At 39.6% G+C, this 18,222-nt stretch overlaps 1 protein-coding gene across 4 annotated transcripts in view; it reads right to left on the minus strand.

Moving 5' to 3' along the window:
* Positions 1-17,294, minus strand: part of LOC118213097 (KN motif and ankyrin repeat domain-containing protein 1-like) — a 44,504-nt gene extending 27,210 nt beyond the window's left edge. Inside the window, exon 1 of one of the 4 annotated variants that reach the window (XM_035391778.1) lies at positions 17,190-17,294. The gene's annotated coding sequence lies outside the window, so the exon portion shown is untranslated. Of the gene's footprint in view, positions 1-6,804; positions 6,823-11,147; positions 11,234-17,032 lie in introns of those variants that run through there. The other 3 variants (XM_035391776.1, XM_035391777.1, XM_035391780.1) reach the window with 3 other exon arrangements.
* Between the last annotated feature and the right edge of the window lie 928 nt (positions 17,295-18,222).

Here is an 18,222-nt window from a genome sequence, read left to right on the forward strand (position 1 = left end):
TTTCACATGCCACATTCATTATTCAAAAGCAGGCCTACTCCTTATACTGTATATAAGCATACTGGATAATGATAAAAAATATTTTGAGAACATATTTAGATGCTCACCAATATAAAATGAGTTCATGTTCTTCACTGAATGGCTGTGGAGTCAAAGCTGTTTTCACAAAGACTCTAAAAAGCTGTCATTGAAGAAAGATACACCACATGCAGATTTTCTGCCCATACTGCTGCAGGTCAGGGGAGTCTGGCAGCTTTTGTTGTCAATCTAGACTGCATTCAACAGTCACAGAATTTTTGAAAGATCTAAAGCTCAATGTTAAGACCATAACATGGCGCACACACTCTGAGCTTATGAAAGTTCTAGTAGCTACAAACACAGTTTTAAAAAACTGTTATTTTTAACTTGTGCTGACAAGTTTTCATACAGTATATTAAAATATTTCTATGACAAAGTTTAGAATTCCAGTGCACAAAGACACTACATTGAACAGGAAAATGTAAAGGCAATCCACTTAATATATAGATATCTGATCAATGCTGACAAAAGGGAGACCAGTGCAGATGTCCTTACATTATAAATTATATTCTAAAACTTTTTAAGAATCATTCTGCCTAGTTGTTTCACAGTATGGCTAAAAACCTGACCTTATTACGCGCTATGTAGCCTTCCTCTAAATCAGCAAGGTTAATGTCATGGAATAAAGCACCTCAGATGAAGACTTGGGGGTGGGAGTGTGGCGGACGAATTATTTACCGAAACACTGAGAATGGCTTAAAGCAAAGAAAAATGTTTTATTTCTAGAGATCTGATGTAAAACAGAAGTTAGTAAAAGTCAGCATAACGATATTCCCCTCATAATACAAGACCCAAACGTGTGTGACAGAAACACTTTTTAATCTTTCTATACGCACACAGAAAACAAAACGATCCAGTTCAATGCGCGTCCCCCTCCTCGCCTCAGCTGTGGGCGGGCAGCTCACAGTGCCGGTCATGGAATGCTACTCTGGCTCCGATGCCCCTCTATTTCAGGAATGCGTTCTATCTGCGCGAATTCTGAAGCTGCGTCTGGCCGCGACGCAAGCCGCTGAAAGGCGGCTTTGGAACGACCCCGCTTCCACACGAAAGAGCAGGCTGAACGGCAAGAATGCAAACCTTCAATTATTCTCAGGAAGTGCGCAGTGACGGGTTATTTTCACAGCGCCGGGTTTGACTGGCGAGATGAAAAAAAAACAACACACACACACAAAAAAAAACACACACAGACCATTAAAACAAACAATAAAGCAAAAAAAAAAATGTAAAAAAAAATCAGACGTTCTTTGTTTCAGTCCAGCTTTGTCAGTGGCAGAGTGGTTCACACAAGATGAAAATGACACATGTGAATTTAACTGAATTTTTTTTTTTTTTTTAAAAGCCATAGTTTAGTTGCAGTCCAAATTCAATATCTTTTTTTCTGGATTTGGATCACGCGCTCATATCTGATTACAGTGTGCCGGGGAGATCTGAGCTTGTGGTCCCCGCTTGCTGAAAGAAGCAGACCTTTTAACCGTGGACTGACTCCGCAGCCAAAGTTTGCTATTCAACCATGCTCCCGCACAAGTGAGTGCCGTCTCCTTCTCACTCATTGACTGCACCATTCCAGTGCACCCATGCAAGACAATGTCAGTTCTGGTCTCTGCAGAACAGCGTGCAGTGCCAGAAACATGTGCCAGATACCGCTAAACAATTAGCTATCATCGGCCTTCCATTTAATGCTGTTGCAGAATGCACACACGCTGTTTTCTACATACATTTTAACAAGTACTTCAGAACTTTTTGACTCAATTTCAAAACAACTACTCTTGCATTCGGTTCTGCCTGACAATGCTGCCATCTACAGGGGGAGGCCAACATGGCCATCTTTCAGCTTGGAAAACCCGGGGATGTGCATGCCTTCGAGCCAGTTTACACAACAGCTAAACCACAAAAGAGATCTGCTCTGTGATATTCCAAATCATAACATTAACAGCTGTAGCGTCTAGCATGTCCGAAAGTGAAAGTTTATTTGAAAACGAATTGGTTAGTATGAGCATGCTGCCAAAAAAATTGCTCTTTAAAAAAGAAAAGAAAAGTGTGTAAATGTGAGAGGACAAGGGGGGGGGGGGGGGGGGCGGGGGGTCCTAGTCAGCAGATCTAATCTCCCCCCCCCCCCCCCCCCCCCCCCCCCCATGCTAAGGAGGGCCCCTGTTCAGTTCGGCTGTACTTCACTGTGAGCAAGCTGGGCCCCGGTGTTTGCTTTGCACTTGAACTGTGCACAGCGGACACACGGGAGCCCCCTATTAGCCAGAGCGGACATCTGGGACCCTGACAGCCTGCTCTCAGATAATGAAGTGGACACGCCAGTGTTCACTCGGCTTGGTTTTAGGTTTCCTACAGAGAGTTTGGTCAGCACGGGGGCTTGATGGGTATAGCGCTGTTAATTTACTATGTTTGGTCTTCCAGGGAAAGAAACAGCAAATATTTGCACCGGTACTTTATGGTGTGAAAGACCAACAATAAGCTCTGAATGTAAAAACACAGAAAACAAGAGAATATCTAGTTTTCCAAACAGCAAACTAAATGCAAATGTAAAAGCCTACACGCTATCCGTAGCATGGCATGACCGTAATAGTAATGGTAGGAAACCCTCCTTTTTCTAGAAAGAATTAGCTTTTCCGTCAGTGTTTACACAAAGTCCTGAGCAACCACATCTCTGTTAAATAGCATCGCTGACCTTTGAAGTCTCTACAATGAGGCCAGCCTTTCTCCTCAGGGACCTTGCACAGAGGAGTGAACAAAGAACAACGTGCGCCATAAAGAGTTACATTAACAGAGAGAATGAGAGAGGGAGAGAAGGGGGGTAGTGACAGAGAAATTAATGAAATAATATCAAGGCGGTTTTGGAGTAAGGTATTTGTATAATAGATGATTACACAGAAATCAAAAATTACGATTCTGCAGAGGAGAATACTTGCAACTTCACTTCTCTGGTCAGTGCCACTGCAATGAAACTGCATATTTTTAAATTGGCAACTTGAAAGAAAATCTGATCCTCTCATTTGAAAATGAGCTCCATTTAAAGTAGGTAACATATCAGACCAAGAGTAATTTGCTGAATTTCTCTGCCAAACACACCTTGTCAATCTTAATTACAGCCTGCCTCCAACGGATTTAGTTTGCCGAATGACCTCAGCTACGGAACCAGCACTGGTGGTAATGAGTTGGGTATGTTTTCATTTTATTTATAAAAAAATATAATAAAAATACATTTTCTGTATCTATTCAAAGGGCAAAGAAAGGTAAGATTTTTCTTGCTTTCATCCGATAAGACCAGACCACAGGCTCGCACTGATACGCAGGCCAGTGAAATACCTGTGGTGCATCTTTGACCTTCAGAATTTCATTCATGACATGGTTCTGGCCAATCCCATACACCGTGTCTGGACTTATCCTGTGTTACCATTCTGGATTCAGCAGAATTTCGATGGCTCATAAACATTACTCCTCCACCCCGGCCCGTCATTTTGGATTCCTGTGTTCGCACGGAAGCGCAAGCTCGCTATGGTTTCGGTGGAATGAAAAGGCAGTGGTTGGGCTGCTTCTCATACCAGGACGCACGGACGAGAGGGCTACGTTCTTCACCGTGTCGATTCGCGATGCGGAGCAGCTGCAGACGTGCCGTGGATAACACGAAATTGGAGCGACGATCGATTTTAAATGCCTTCCCGAGCGTAACGGGGAAAATAAAAAGGCATTTAGACACTGCGGATGAACTGCCCGGTGGGCATTCCTGCAGCTGACATGATCGTCATCTCGGCTCAGATACGAGATGTCTCGGATTCGAAACGGGTGCGCAAGCTCTAAAAAGTCACGATCAAATTGTGTGTGGGCTGCGCTTAAACTTTAAGTGCAGTCTTCCTGCTCACTGAGGGAGTGGTTCTGTGTTACGGCATGGAGGAACTGCCAGTTCTGTAAATTTCTCCAGTGTAATTAGAGAAAAGTTACATAGTATGTAGACTTTTTTCCCTTCAGATGTATTTCCATGATCACTACAAATTACTATTATTCAAAAAAAAAATTACTATGTCTAACAATATAGATTCCTTTGTAAGCTACATATTCCTGCTTACAACCAGTTAATTCTCCACCATCTGCTGAACCTACAGAAAATGTGACCTACCACATTTGAGCACCTGTGTTGGTTTTCTTACATCACACATTCTTGCTGGTCAGCCTTTTCCCAACATTATATGTTTGTTTCAAAAAAGGGAGAGCATACAGTGACAGTTTAAGGACTGGAAAACACTATCAAATTTGATGATATACCAAGACAGGCAATTTCTACATTATTTCCCTTCTTCAGATCCATGATTGAATTGTATTTTTTTTCACCTGTATCTCATACAAATTCAGTATCTTTTTTATGATGTTGCTCATGATGAAAAACTGAAGCAAGCATCACTCCTCATGGCAAAGTTATCTAAATGAAAGAAAGACAATACATTTACATTTAGGATTATTAGGGTTTACAGTAACACCTGCAGTTAGGTATCAGTATGCAGTTAGCTTACAGTATGTTGCACACAGCAAATACCCTGTATAAAAGTATGTCCCATTCATTTCAGTCAAAGCTGATTTTTAAAAAATAAATAAATTAACGACAGCGCTATATACAAGCCACTACTTCAGTGCACAAGTGCACACCAATCCTCAAAAAACGATTACCTCTGCTATGCAAGGGAATGTTAATCCCATCTGGGTCTTTAAATTACTGACCCCAGTACTCTTGAGAAAGGACTACAGGGCAGGAGTAGGGGGTCCATGTGCAATAGTACACTATGCACCTTTATGTGCTTTCCCTCTGGCCAGAGTGGCCTGGCTATCTGTGCCAACAGCTTCTGATCCTCACTCAGATCACAGTACAGGAGGAACAATTCAACAGCACATAAAACACACATGAACATTTAATCCCTGCTGGAAGCAAAATAAAAGGAGGGCCAGTCTGAATTCACAGCATGATGTACAGGGATAAAACACGCTCCTTATAAACATTTATTTATTAACAGGAAATCATTTCCAGTAACGAGCGGTTTAAAAGTGTCAGAGACAAAATTGTGACCTACTTGCAGACAGATGGCCCCTCAAGTAGCCTATATCACAAACATGGTGAAGTAATGCACCGTATCTGAACAACGTAAACCAGAAACAAAATATAACCAAGTAGTTTTGTTTGTTTTTCTCAATAAAATTGTCATAAGTTTATTGTGTTAACAATCCAAGGTATTTGACTGTAATAAGTTACTTAAGACACTGCTCAGAGTAAACATTTCATTTTTCCAATTCTAGTCAAGTTTTTAATTAGAAGCAAAAATACTTCATGTAATCAATTTGGAGAACCAAGAAAAGTTTCTTATGGATGGAATACTGGCATCTGCACACCAAGCCACATCTGTGGGGTTTATGATTTGTCCAGGGACATCAAATTTGTTTAGAGAGATGACTTTAGAGCGACATGCAAATTCAAAAACAGATGACCAGAGCAGCAATGCTGGCTTATTTCTCCCCCCATAAACTCTGAGGTTTCTACACAAAGGGGATTTCCATGAGTTTCATCCATCTACACCCAATATAAAAAAGATAGTGAAAAGGTGGCTAACTTTTAGTAGGTGTGAATAGTAAACTCCATTCAATCAAAGCAAAAAGAAACCTGAAATCTACCAGCCTGCCTGAGGAGTCCAGTCTTTCTTACGTTCTTGAGGTTTACTCTTTGAGGTACCAACAGGGCCTTCCTCATAGGCTAGAAATGCCTCTCCTGGTAACACAAAACAACCTGCCATTAAACACCAATTCACAATGCACACCAAGCATGATAACGGTCATATATAGGTAAACACAGGACCAAAACTCATTTGAAAAGCTAAAGAAATGTCCCAAATGCTACTCCGGGTTGTTAGCCCAACAATAAGAGTGCATTTGCATCTGAAGTAATGCACACCCTCAACTGTAACTTCCTAGTCAATGGGAATAAAAACCTGCTGTATTTAAATGTAGTAACAACAAGTTCATTTTCAGTCAGAAGCTACAGTATTGCTAATGATATTGCTAATGCAAATGCTAATGAAAATGCACAGCGGTCCACAGTGCAGAATTCCCTTGCCAATGTTAAAACTTGTGTTAAACCACCAGACACGGTAATTCATGTTGAAACATGAGAGAGATCAGTGCACCCAAACCTTAATCAGTGCTGACAACAGTGCCTTTTCTTCTGGGGCACTGGAGAACTGAAAAAAAAATCACCCAATATCATCTTTTCCACATCAAAAAGTTCTACTACACACAAGCCAATAAGGACGATCTATTAATCTTAAAAAAACAATGGGCCATCAAGCTTACTTTTGCTGCTGTAATATAAGCAAGACCATCATAAAAAAAAATGTACATGCAAAACAAATACAAAATGTAGCCTATTATACCACTCGTAACAGACAAATATTACAGTACGCTGTTTTAAACAAGATCAGACAGGACCCAAATACACTTTCACTATCAATCCATGAACTTACTCAAAGGGTAATGTCAGTCTGAATAAATGTCGGACATATTAACTGGCAGTTTCACAATTCGGTTCAGGTCTGGGGAAGATTAGGCTATACCACACTAGACACAAGATTGCAAAGCAGTCCAGCAGAGCTTAAACCAAGACAATAATGTGACACTCTCCCCTTTCACAAGCATACTGCTCGGTTATACAAATTTTAAGGAAGGGCTCAACAAAACACTCACTATCAATACATCATGCTCAGTACATGCTGCATGGTTCGGTTCCCAGCAGTGTTGAGGTGAGAGCAGCCATCACTGGAAGAGTGCCTAACAGATTTGCTCCTTGACCTTTACAGAAAATATTCACCAGCCTGACCAAGAAGGGACAGCGGGCACCGTCACTCTCATGCTGGACATGCTGTGCCTTGGCTCTCCAACAACAAGGTGCATTGTGGGAAGAGGTGGGAGGATAACTGTCGAAGCACTCAACAGTCGAGTGTGAAAAGACCTTTAGTTCTGCAGGAGAACAGAGGAACAGGGGACTACCCCTATGCTGCTGACTCACTGCTAATATTAACACCTGGGAACAGATACACAAGCACTCCTGGGAATAAATAAGTATACTGTGACCCAAGATCTATGGGGTCTCTAAGGGGTCAAAGTGCAAATCTTAAATCAGCCCCACTCTTCTTACCATGGGAAAATTAAACATACAGCAGCCATGGGAAAAGCATGTCTAAGCTGTTACATTTAAGGTAGCCTTGAGGTATGTTAAACAGTACAAATGGGAAAAAAAGGAATTAACTCACATTTCAACAGAACTACAGTAGGACAGTATAAATTCAATATCTGAAACCCATGTATGTATTCTGCATTTTTTTCCTTTTGCTGACCTATTGTATAATTGACATTCCACTGCGCAACAGCAATGAAAATGCCTTTGTCGCCATTTCACCGTTCCTTCACTTCCTTAACAATAAATAACAGCAAGACACACAATATATTGCCCCTCTCATGCATTTTCTGGAAGTAGGGGTGCTTGGGGAGAAGTCTATAGTGTGAGAGTGGCTAGCCAATCAGTGTGTACTGATCAAATGAAGGACTACATTGTCCAAAACAATCACACCCAGTAAACCACTCAACAATCCACAGGGATTTGGAGACTTGAGCCCTTGTATAATGAGCTGGAAAGAGAACGCAGCACAGAAATTAGCCCAAGGAACAGATCAACATCTGGCCCTAATGGAATACTACTTTGGACCAGCTAAAGAAAAATCTTTAAGTGAGATGATATTGATGATATAATTAGATGCTGCCAATGAGAAAACAATCAACTGAATGATTAACTACTTTTAATCACTTACATTCTCAATATAAATTTAACATGTGGAGTACGACACTGTCTGGATATAACTTTTTGCCAGAAAATTTTGATCATTCAATATTTTTAGAAAATTCAGATGTTGTTCACAGCACAAACACGTAAGCTAGTTTAAGCAGTACTGCATGAAGTTATTGGACATTGTTAAGCTATTTTATATCCAGAGTATGGCCCTTAAAACGAAGAAATTAGCCACTTCAAGGTCCACATAAAGTTCAGAATATAAATAACAACAAAATTTTATATGCAAGATTAACAGTCTGTTCACTGCTTTGAAAGCAAAAGTAAATGAGAAACAAATGCAAATTCAGAGCCTTAAAAAAATTATCCAAGAACAGTGGTGGGGGGAAAAAACCTTGTAAACAACATGGGTGTCACAAATGTTCAATGTGTAATAATGTCCAACTCAGCTACTACCGTTCCACCGCATTCCACCGTCTGACCACATCCAGGGCCAAGGAATTTTTAATTAAGACATCACACTGGGGCTCTCTCCTGGCGCACAGCTGCTTTCGTGAAGTGCTGTTTATTGTGACCCAAGCCATCTAAGCCCTGCACTCCAAAGCACTTTGGAGGAGCAAGCAAATTAAAATGCCCTGCTATGTAAACAGATTCTTGGTCAGTGTTTTTGGTGCTATTCTGCACACTAGACTTACACCAAAAAAAGGATGGAGATTTCGTAGCACATTTTTTTTTTTTTTTTGGTAGTGTGAGGACAGACTGCACTCATGGGTACCTTACCTCTGTGACACATCTCTCATATTCTCAGGTAAATCATTTTTACAAGACATATTTCTCACTGCTTGACACCACATAGTGTATATATATGCACTATGGACCTCCAGACATTCACTGCAAGAATTTTATCACAGACTAAGTAGGGTTTGTCCATGGGAATTTCTGCTAAAGCACTAATATATCTATAGATCACGCCTTAGATCATCACTATACTATCAGGCAGTGATATGCCACATCGTATAGTTATGTAATGTTTACATGTTTATAATCTATACTGTTGGTGGGCAAGCGCCCCATTGCTGGAACTAGTGATCACCAAACCCCATGTGAAAGTAGGCATATTATGTAAGTATGCCTTTTTTTTCTCTAATCTGTAATTAAATTATTTTTTAAAATAAACAGAACATTGTAAACACACTGGAGCCAGCCAAGCCATCCACTGTCTAATTTTCCCACATATTTTAATGAGCAGTATGTAATGAGGCTGTAAATTCTTCACTAAATGCGTGCCACACTGAGATGAAAGGAGCATGTCAGGAAACAAGCTGACATGGAAACCCTGTTACCAAGGTGAGCTCTCTTAGTCCCTCCTTTGTGAAAACAGAAACCTGAGACTACTGCTATCAGCATGGCTTAATAATAGCCAAATAACAAGGCACTGGCACACGCACAGACACACTCTTTCTCTCTCGCTTGCTCTCTCTCACGCACCCACAGGCGCACACGCACGCACGTACACACAGGCATGCACGCACGCACACACACACACACACACACACACACACACACAATAGCACTACCCCAGGTGCCACCACACAGCACACAATTCCAGATAAGCTTTACCGCACTGTATCAACAACCAAAAGCATATCAATGAGTAGACAGAGTAACAAAGTAACATTCAATTGCATTGAATGTTACACAGACTCTAAACAAGTCAAAATAATCTTTTCTTTAATCATCACCTTCCAAGCTAAGACTTCCAGAAGAAACTAAGCACTTCCTCAGGGGCATAATGAAGAAAAACATTTGGAATGTTAAGGGGGTGAAAGTAATCTGAAGAAGGCTGCCCCACTGACTTAGTTTCCTTTGCTAATTACCACATATTTTCTCAGGGTGTGAACCTTCATTATCAAATTTAGTCTAGCAGAGGCAGTCCATGGGCACACAAGAAAGCATACTTCAAATCAGAGCCTTCCTGCAAGTTCCACACAAGCATTTCACTGGGGACAACGAGATCAAGCAGCCAACTGGGAAGCCAATTCCAAATGTAAACAAAGAGCTCACCACAGGAGGAAGTCATTTACTGTCCTCGTTAAACAGTAAAGTGCAAAATAACAAGGTCTCCTGTCTATTTTCTGAATAACAATGAGCAAACAAAGAAGAGAATCAACAAATGCATTCAGGATACACACTGACACTGTTGCTTTCAAAATCTGTGCTGTAGTTCGGAGGGAAAAAACAGCATTTAAAATGTCTTAAAGAAACTTTTCACACCAATTCACCTCACCAAAGCCATCCGCCAAGTTAAATTCAGCAATGCGTGCCTTAAGTGACGAAAGAATTAACACTCTTAACTTTGCATCAGAATTAACACTCTTAACTTCGCATCTAACAAGATTTCCCACTCTGTCTGTGTATACTAACCACAGGCTCTGAGATGTTCATTTTGCACACTTCCAATATTTCTTTGGTTTCACTACAATGCTGTCATTTCATATCATGTCTCAGTCTGATTTCTGAATTGTCAGACTAGTCAGACCGTTCAGGTTTACTCTGCAGGATGAGAAACTTTACTGAACGAGGAGGGACTGAGCCCTAATTTCACGCCATAAACTCCAGAGGATTTTCCCAGAGTCCGGTTGAGGATTCTTATCCACCCTGTGGTCAAGGAGCATTAGCCTGTTTTTCAGCAGCAGCAGACAGATTTCAACAGATGAATCTGCTAACAGCTGTGGACAATGGCTATGGAGTTACAGGAGCTCTGCCAGGTAAAGATGTGGGAAACCTCAGGGTTCCCTTCGTACGCCCACCAAGATGCACGCTACAGTCCTTTCTGAAGGATGTCAAGAGTACGAGCCATTCATTGCTCTCATTTGTGATCTGTATAAAAGCAGCCACGCGTATTCTTTTGTCTGTATTAAACTTGGCTTCGGTTTGCCTAAGCTTTAATTTGAGCACATTCACTTGACTTTTTGCAGAGAGCAGGTTTCCACAGAAAATATGAACAAAACTAACTTTTAAATATGTTAAAAGGAAAGTGGCAAGAGGGCACAAAGTCAACATCTATACAAATTTTGCTACAAAGAATATAGCCTACAACATGACACACAGACATCATATAAAACACACTTTGTCACCACTCTGCAGTACAAACTTATTCCAAGAGTTTTTTCCCCCAGCACGGGAGGCTAAACCCAGCAGAGTGACAACATAAGGAACAGGGAAAGTACAATAAGCATCTTACCACACAGCTTTAATAGACACAGCGCAGCATCCGAACGTTAGGCGCATCTGTGACTGAATTCGGTGCCATGCACCAGAACAGCACTGAAAAGGTTGTCAGACTGCAGCAAACCCACAGCAGTAACCTGACCTGGCTGGGAAGGGGGCAGGAACTACAAAGAGTTGATTGGCCAATGGGCTGGGCATTCCTCATTCACACACCACATTGAATGCTGTACTGTGCTGTACACATGACATTACAGGCATTTGGCAGACGCTTTTATCCAGAGCGACGTACAACAAAGTGTATAACCATAACCAGGAACAAGTGTGTCAAAAACCCTAGAGAGAAGTACCGTTCCAAGTGCAGGGAACAACCGCATAGTTTAACTTATTGAACTTCAAGTTACCCTCATAGCAATACATGACTACAATGCCCCTGTAATACTGAATTTCAGCCAGAATTAAAGTTTTGCTGAATGAAAGTACCAAATACAAATGCATGAATGGTTATCATCTTTAATGAAGGCATTGTGGAATGCAAGACTGAAGTAGCTGAGCAGTAAGAACCTCTTAAATACTGGATGTTCACCCTCTTTTTTATTATATGAAATTATAATTCAGTTTTGTAAAAGGAGAAGCATGTCCTCCAATTTCAATAATCCCTTAAACCTCACACAAACCAGGAATTGCAAGAGCACGGAAAATGTCATACTTGTACACTGTAATCAGGTATCATCTGTAACTATTATAAACATCATAGTCTTGAATTTCAGTGATATCACAATCCCATCTTTGTTTAAAAGATTAACTGTTCCATTTGCACATTCGTATGAATGAAAAGCTCATGTAGCTTCATATAGCTTTATATAGACTTTAGAATGAGAATTTAAAGCTGTAATGAGTCATTCCAGGAGAAGTGGACCAGGCTGTTGGGCCTGTTCCTCAAAATCCCTTCATTTTTAATATACATATTCCTTAGCTATCTGTAAAAACTTTAACTGAAGCGAGAGCCCTAGATACCAAATTATTTTCTGAGAAATAAATGATCAATGATCATTCAAAACAGGTGCCTTTTTGCTGAAGCATCTTCTGAAAATGATCATTGATCATTGGTTGCCTTTTTGATCTTACAAAAAGAATTTCGAAGAGATAAGAATCTCATTCTTTTTCTAATATGACAAAGGCAACCAAAATAAGGTAAGTTTTTTCAGCCTCATTCTTTCATCATTTCATGGAGATATGTACACAGATAAATTTTGGAAATGGCGAGCATCCTTGCATAACTATTTAATGTTAAAATTATACATTTAATTTTATACTGTTACAATGTCTACTTGAACGCAATATAGACTTTCACAACCAGTGTTGTTCTAGTTCAGTATTCCAACAGAAAAACCACACTGTGACAAAATACTGCCCAGTTTATAAAAAAAAGAAAAAAACACAAAGCTTTTTATGTAGAACTGTTACGAGGTTGTGCAAGATTGCATTCCCTATGGCTTATAGCCATGAAATTTTGCCAACTTTGCCTATGTCCAAAGAGAATATTGCATCAAGATATGGTCCATAACAAGGATTAAGAATAAATTGATTGAAACCATGAAGGAATTCCATAAGGATGATGACCTGGGGCGCAAATCAACTACATCCCTGCTTATCACTATGCTTTACTGGTGAATTTGTCATGAGTGTACAATTATGCCCACATATGCTTTTTCATTCTTAAAGGTTTTAGTTGAATAAAATAATATGAATTTAATACATTGGCATTTGAGACAAAATTGTACTCATTCTGTGTTCTTTGCATTCCGTACTTTAAACTAACTTTTTCACTCATATTCGTACATACAATCAGATACCCCCAACCGGTCAGCCATTTTGGAACTGTTTAAGACCCCTGTATCTGTTAAACTATGCACGATACCATGTCTAAAATTCGGTTTTATTCATTTTAATACACAACTGCCTGAAAGAAATGAGGGAAAACTTGAAACATAAGCTTGTAAAACGCCCAAACCCTGGTTTATGGAAACACCATAATGTTCTCAAAACTGAAAAGCAAAATCAACTGACGTATTTGAAATGCCACGAGAGCTTGGAAACAAGCTTATTTCAAGCTAATTATTTTCTACAGCCGTTTAAAACGGTCCATTATAAACCTTAAATGAATTTTAAAAGCACGTGTACATTGTAGTACGGACTAATTTGGTTCCTCGCTAAGATCTTTTCTAGATTCGTTGCCATCACTAAGCATAATCAAAAAACAGGTCAAAAGTAAAACTTTTTGCCTCCAAAATGTTTTTGTTTTTTTTTCTTCTAAAACTGGTAACCTTAGAAGCTTCCAGACATCCAGCATGCACCCCAGACGTTATTATTTTCAATGAAAGGGTGGCCCAGACAAAGGTAGCATTGCAACATATACCCATTTCGTCATCTCCTCTAAATTCAAATAGAGTTATCATGACCAGTGCATCACAAACAATACAATACACCTTTCAAAATCAGTTTGAAAAACTACAAAAGCAAAGCCCTATCAGTGCCCCTTGTTATGCCTCAGGCAAAACTAAAATGTTAAAGCATGGGCTAATCCTTGTCTCATGATATACTGACATGTGTTACTCCACACTGAGTGATACCTGAGCAACAATCAAGTATATTTTTGTTCACCTTTCACTACATCATTCCATGTATTAGGCCTACCAATTGTGATAGAGAATACCATTACATCCTTCTCTATAGAGGAAAATGCTGAAAGGGGCAGTTGACCTCTAAGACTATTAGAAGGGATCAATGTCAGATACATCAATCAATGTCAGATACACTGAAACAAGTTCACAGAAAGTTCAGCAGACATTGCAAATGAGCTGGGCCCAGGTATGGGGGGAAATACCGGAACAGGTACATTTTGATGAGGCCTTTGACGGTATAAGAGCAGTGCAAGCATTCTGTGTGTGTTCAATTTACATTGGCTATTATTCATCCGAATACCAGTTATGCTTCCCAATATTTACAGTTAACTACTTAATTACAGTTATACTACCGTCAGTGTATCTCCTTTTTTTTTAAATACATTTTTTAAACAAACATTTAAAGTTCTCATCTACCTCTATGGAAAATCTCTCTCCTATATGTTAAGTGGAAGTTTTTTTTTTATTTGAGGTTCCTGAAAATGCCTTTTTTTTTTTTTTTTGAGATAATGGGCTTATGCATGAGACCAATGACATAATAGTCTGATAAATCCCACTTCAACAAACCAGGACAGAGAATTCCTGCTCTTTTCCCTCACACCACAAAGACAAAGTCCCCTTTGCTGAGGAGATTATGGAGCTGAGGTGACCAAAAGGGCAGATTAGATGAGCAAATGGTTCCTGTTGAGCAGCAAAGTGGAAGTCATTTCCTCTAAACAAACAATGTGAGGGAGCCTTGTTTACAGTTAGAGACAGAGGCGATGCAGCCCCCGCAAAGGCCTGCAATCACAAGACACTGGAAACAGATCATTTAAAAACCTGCAGACAAGTTGAAAGGGAGACCCATCTTAAACGTGGACGGGAGGGGAACAAGTCCTATATTTAGGAAACAGATACTCATATTTCACAGAGAGCAAAAGCAGTTGGATTTATTTATCTTTAGAAAATACAGAATATCCACACACCAGCAAATGCTCCCTTGTGGTTTATTCACAGTGCAACGTTTCGAACCAAGAGGTCTTCATCACACAATCATGTGAAGGAAGTGGAGAGTATGTAAACAGACAGGTACAAAGACACACACATGCAGGCATGCATTAACACCGTAAGCACAATGAACTTAATAGTATAAAGGTATGAACTTAATAGTATAAAGGTCTTAAACAAAAACATACATATGGAGCATTGTGTAGGTGTGATGCAAGTATGTGGGCAAAAATGCATGAATTCTCTAATAAATGAAGGAAGAAACACATGATCACCAACATGAACATATCTGGCCCAAACATTAGAGGGAGACAACAAGGAAATAAACAAGGGAATAAACCAGACACATTCAAAGAAAAGGCTTGTTGTCAAAATCCTCACTGAGACCCCTACGGGTGTCGAGGGTGTAGATCCAATATGTTTTACGCTGAAGTAAGACTACCATGTCTGTGCGGTATGTCCACTTTCTAAATGCCAACATATCTGAGGGCACCAACACTGCGATGTTCCTTTTTAAAATGGGCCACTATCGGGCTTCTCTAGTCACCTCAGCTGATGTTGCTCTATGGTCGCTTATTCTCGTGTGCAAGGCATGGAAAGTCTTGCCCACACAGGCCAGTCCACAAGGATACTTGATAAGATAAACATGCGTGGTGCTGCATGAGATTACACCCCCTATGCTGATATCTCGACCAATGTGAGGATGGTTGCATGTTTTACATCTGTTTTACATTTTGCTGGTGTGAGAGTATTCTTTATTTTCTCATTGTCTAATTCTTTTGTCCTGCATCTGGCCATGCAAGCTGGATGTGTGTATATTATGTTCTTTGCATTTATTTATGTTCCCATGTTACTCTTGAAATTAGAAACTTTTGGCCATTAATACAGTGCTACAGAATTATAAAAATAATTTCACAATTTACTTCCTGTTCTCATTGTTGTCATTATGGTAACAATGCCTGGAACGTGTGTCTAAAACAGCTTACTACCCTACTATTGAGCATGCAAGTTGTAACATGCATACTCAATAGTAGGCAAGTAGGCTTGAGATGGCTACATTCAACTTTGTGGGACATACTTCCTGTCAAAATGTGAGCCAATACTGAAGCATTCCAGAGGTCTCCAGTAACCTAGCATTGGAATCATACCAAATGCATGTGAATGAAAGCAGAGACCATGTTCAGGCATGATTCTTTTACTAAAAACAAACTGAAAAAAGTTATACTGTACAGCAGACAGGCAGATGTGAAAGCCCACTAAACTTTCACTAGGTCAGATCTGAGGCAAGAGCTTAGATTACCATAATCTTTGTCATGTCTTTTCATTTTAAGGTAGAAAAGATATAAAGGCGTGTGTGTGTTTGTATGTACGTGTAAGAGAGAGAGCGCTGCCAGAATACAAGGCATTTTTAATAATGAAACAAAAAGTACAGGCATTCCTACCTTGAAGAGCCCCATAAAACTTAACACGTTATTTCTAACAGTAAGTATCAGCAAGGCGGTACAAAACCTTGACTCCAATAAGCAAAACTGACAGTTATTTAAGAAGTTCACCACGACATTATACCATCAAAATAAAATGGGAAACGTAATTAATATTATAAAAGGAGTCATTTGAAGTGTTCCGTAGGTAGACGTCTATGAACAGACAATCAGTGGTGGTCAGAGGCAATGTGAGAGGCGACGATAGTTTCGCCAAAGAGCTGCTAAAGACCTAAGAAAAATAGGCCAAGTCATGAATATACCTTTTTATAGTACATTTTAGGAGAAAGAAAAGTAGACTTCTAACATAATGTTATTATGAATACATGTCGTTCCTGACAACTATTCCGATGTGCAACATCAAATCTTGAAGTTTGACTGCTAAGAAAAATCCGAGTAGAAGACTATGCAGATTAACCAGTTACACTCATGGAGTTGGCCTACATTATTAAACGTGATAAACGGTACTTAAGCGTTGTTCTATGGTTTTGTTGTAATAACTAATCCATCATTACACAAACTGTATTCATAACACTGCAGACTTGTATTTTGTCTTGTCTTGCGTGTATTGTGGTAGCTTACAAATGACAAAACGTAAACAACCTTCCGTAAACGTGAACATTTCCAGCTTACAAAACATGCATGCTAACAGCGTTTTATAGACTGTTTGTGGGCTAAATAAAATTACGATAAAGGTCAATTTAAATGTAGCCTAATATATATCTACTGCATTGGCATATGCTACTCACCCGGATGGATGAACGCAGAAACAAACTTTCCTTTACGTTGTTCAGTTTTATCTGATTCCCTAAACACCACGGAATGTTTCACATGCAATTTACAGAGTTGTTTGGACTTACGATTGCATAACACGAAAGTACAATTAAAAAGAACCTCTCGACTGACCCCAATTAGTTTTTCTTAGTTTCCAATGCCCTCATGCAAGATTTCACTTCGTGCTCATGCGCACAAAGTTAGCTCTACAAGTGTACACCTTAATGATGAACTCAAAAGGGTGTGTCAGAGCGTGACGTTCACCGCCTGTTCCATGGCAGGTATCCGGAGCCCTCTGGTGTCAAATATTAATGAATGACACATCATTCTCTAGCTCGGTTGTACCGACTGGACAAAACAAGGACATGCTGTTCTGTTTTATCTCTCTGCACGACTATATCATTTCACGCAAAAAAAAAAAAAGGAACACAAAGCTGGTGTTTCACTGGCAATGGCTGTAGGCCAACGACTGATTCAGTCTAGAAAACGAGGAACTGTTGCCTTTGATAGTGCTGCATTAACTGAACACAATTGGAGGTACAACTGTTGTATTGTCTTATAACACTGAATTTCTAGAGTTGTAGTGTTGAAGCGGCCTTGTTTCAGACATCGATTTGAGCAATGAAATATGATGACGCATAAATGAATAAATAGGCCGACTATATTATTGTAGAGTGTTCATCAAACTTTCAGATACAGTACATTTTTTCCACTGCTGTTAATATATTGGCGATCACTCTAGGCACAATGACATGCACTGCAAAACTCTTTGTACAAGAGTAAATGTGGTGATATTAATCATGTATGGATGGTACACTAAATTCAGCTCATGTGTGACATCTTGTGGCTTTAAAAGGAGGCTCAGAATCATATCTCCTCGTATATTTTGTACCAAGGAGGCATTCTGAAATCACGGAAATGAAAATCAAAATATAATCATTTAATTAAATAAAGGAAAACATAAAAGAACGGTTTTTAGGATGTTGAGTCTTAACTTATGATAAGTTAATTTGTTGCAAATGACCACTGACTAACCACTACTATTACTCAGAATGATTTGGCTGCAGCAAATCTGACTTGAACAAAGTAAACAATGGTTTAGCTTTACTGTTAGAATTCAAATAAGTATGAAAAATATTAATTTAAATTGTTAATTTTCTTTCTG

The sequence above is a fragment of the Anguilla anguilla genome, chromosome 14, assembly GCF_013347855.1.
Source record: "Anguilla anguilla isolate fAngAng1 chromosome 14, fAngAng1.pri, whole genome shotgun sequence".
Classification (NCBI taxonomy): Eukaryota; Metazoa; Chordata; class Actinopteri; order Anguilliformes; family Anguillidae; genus Anguilla; species Anguilla anguilla.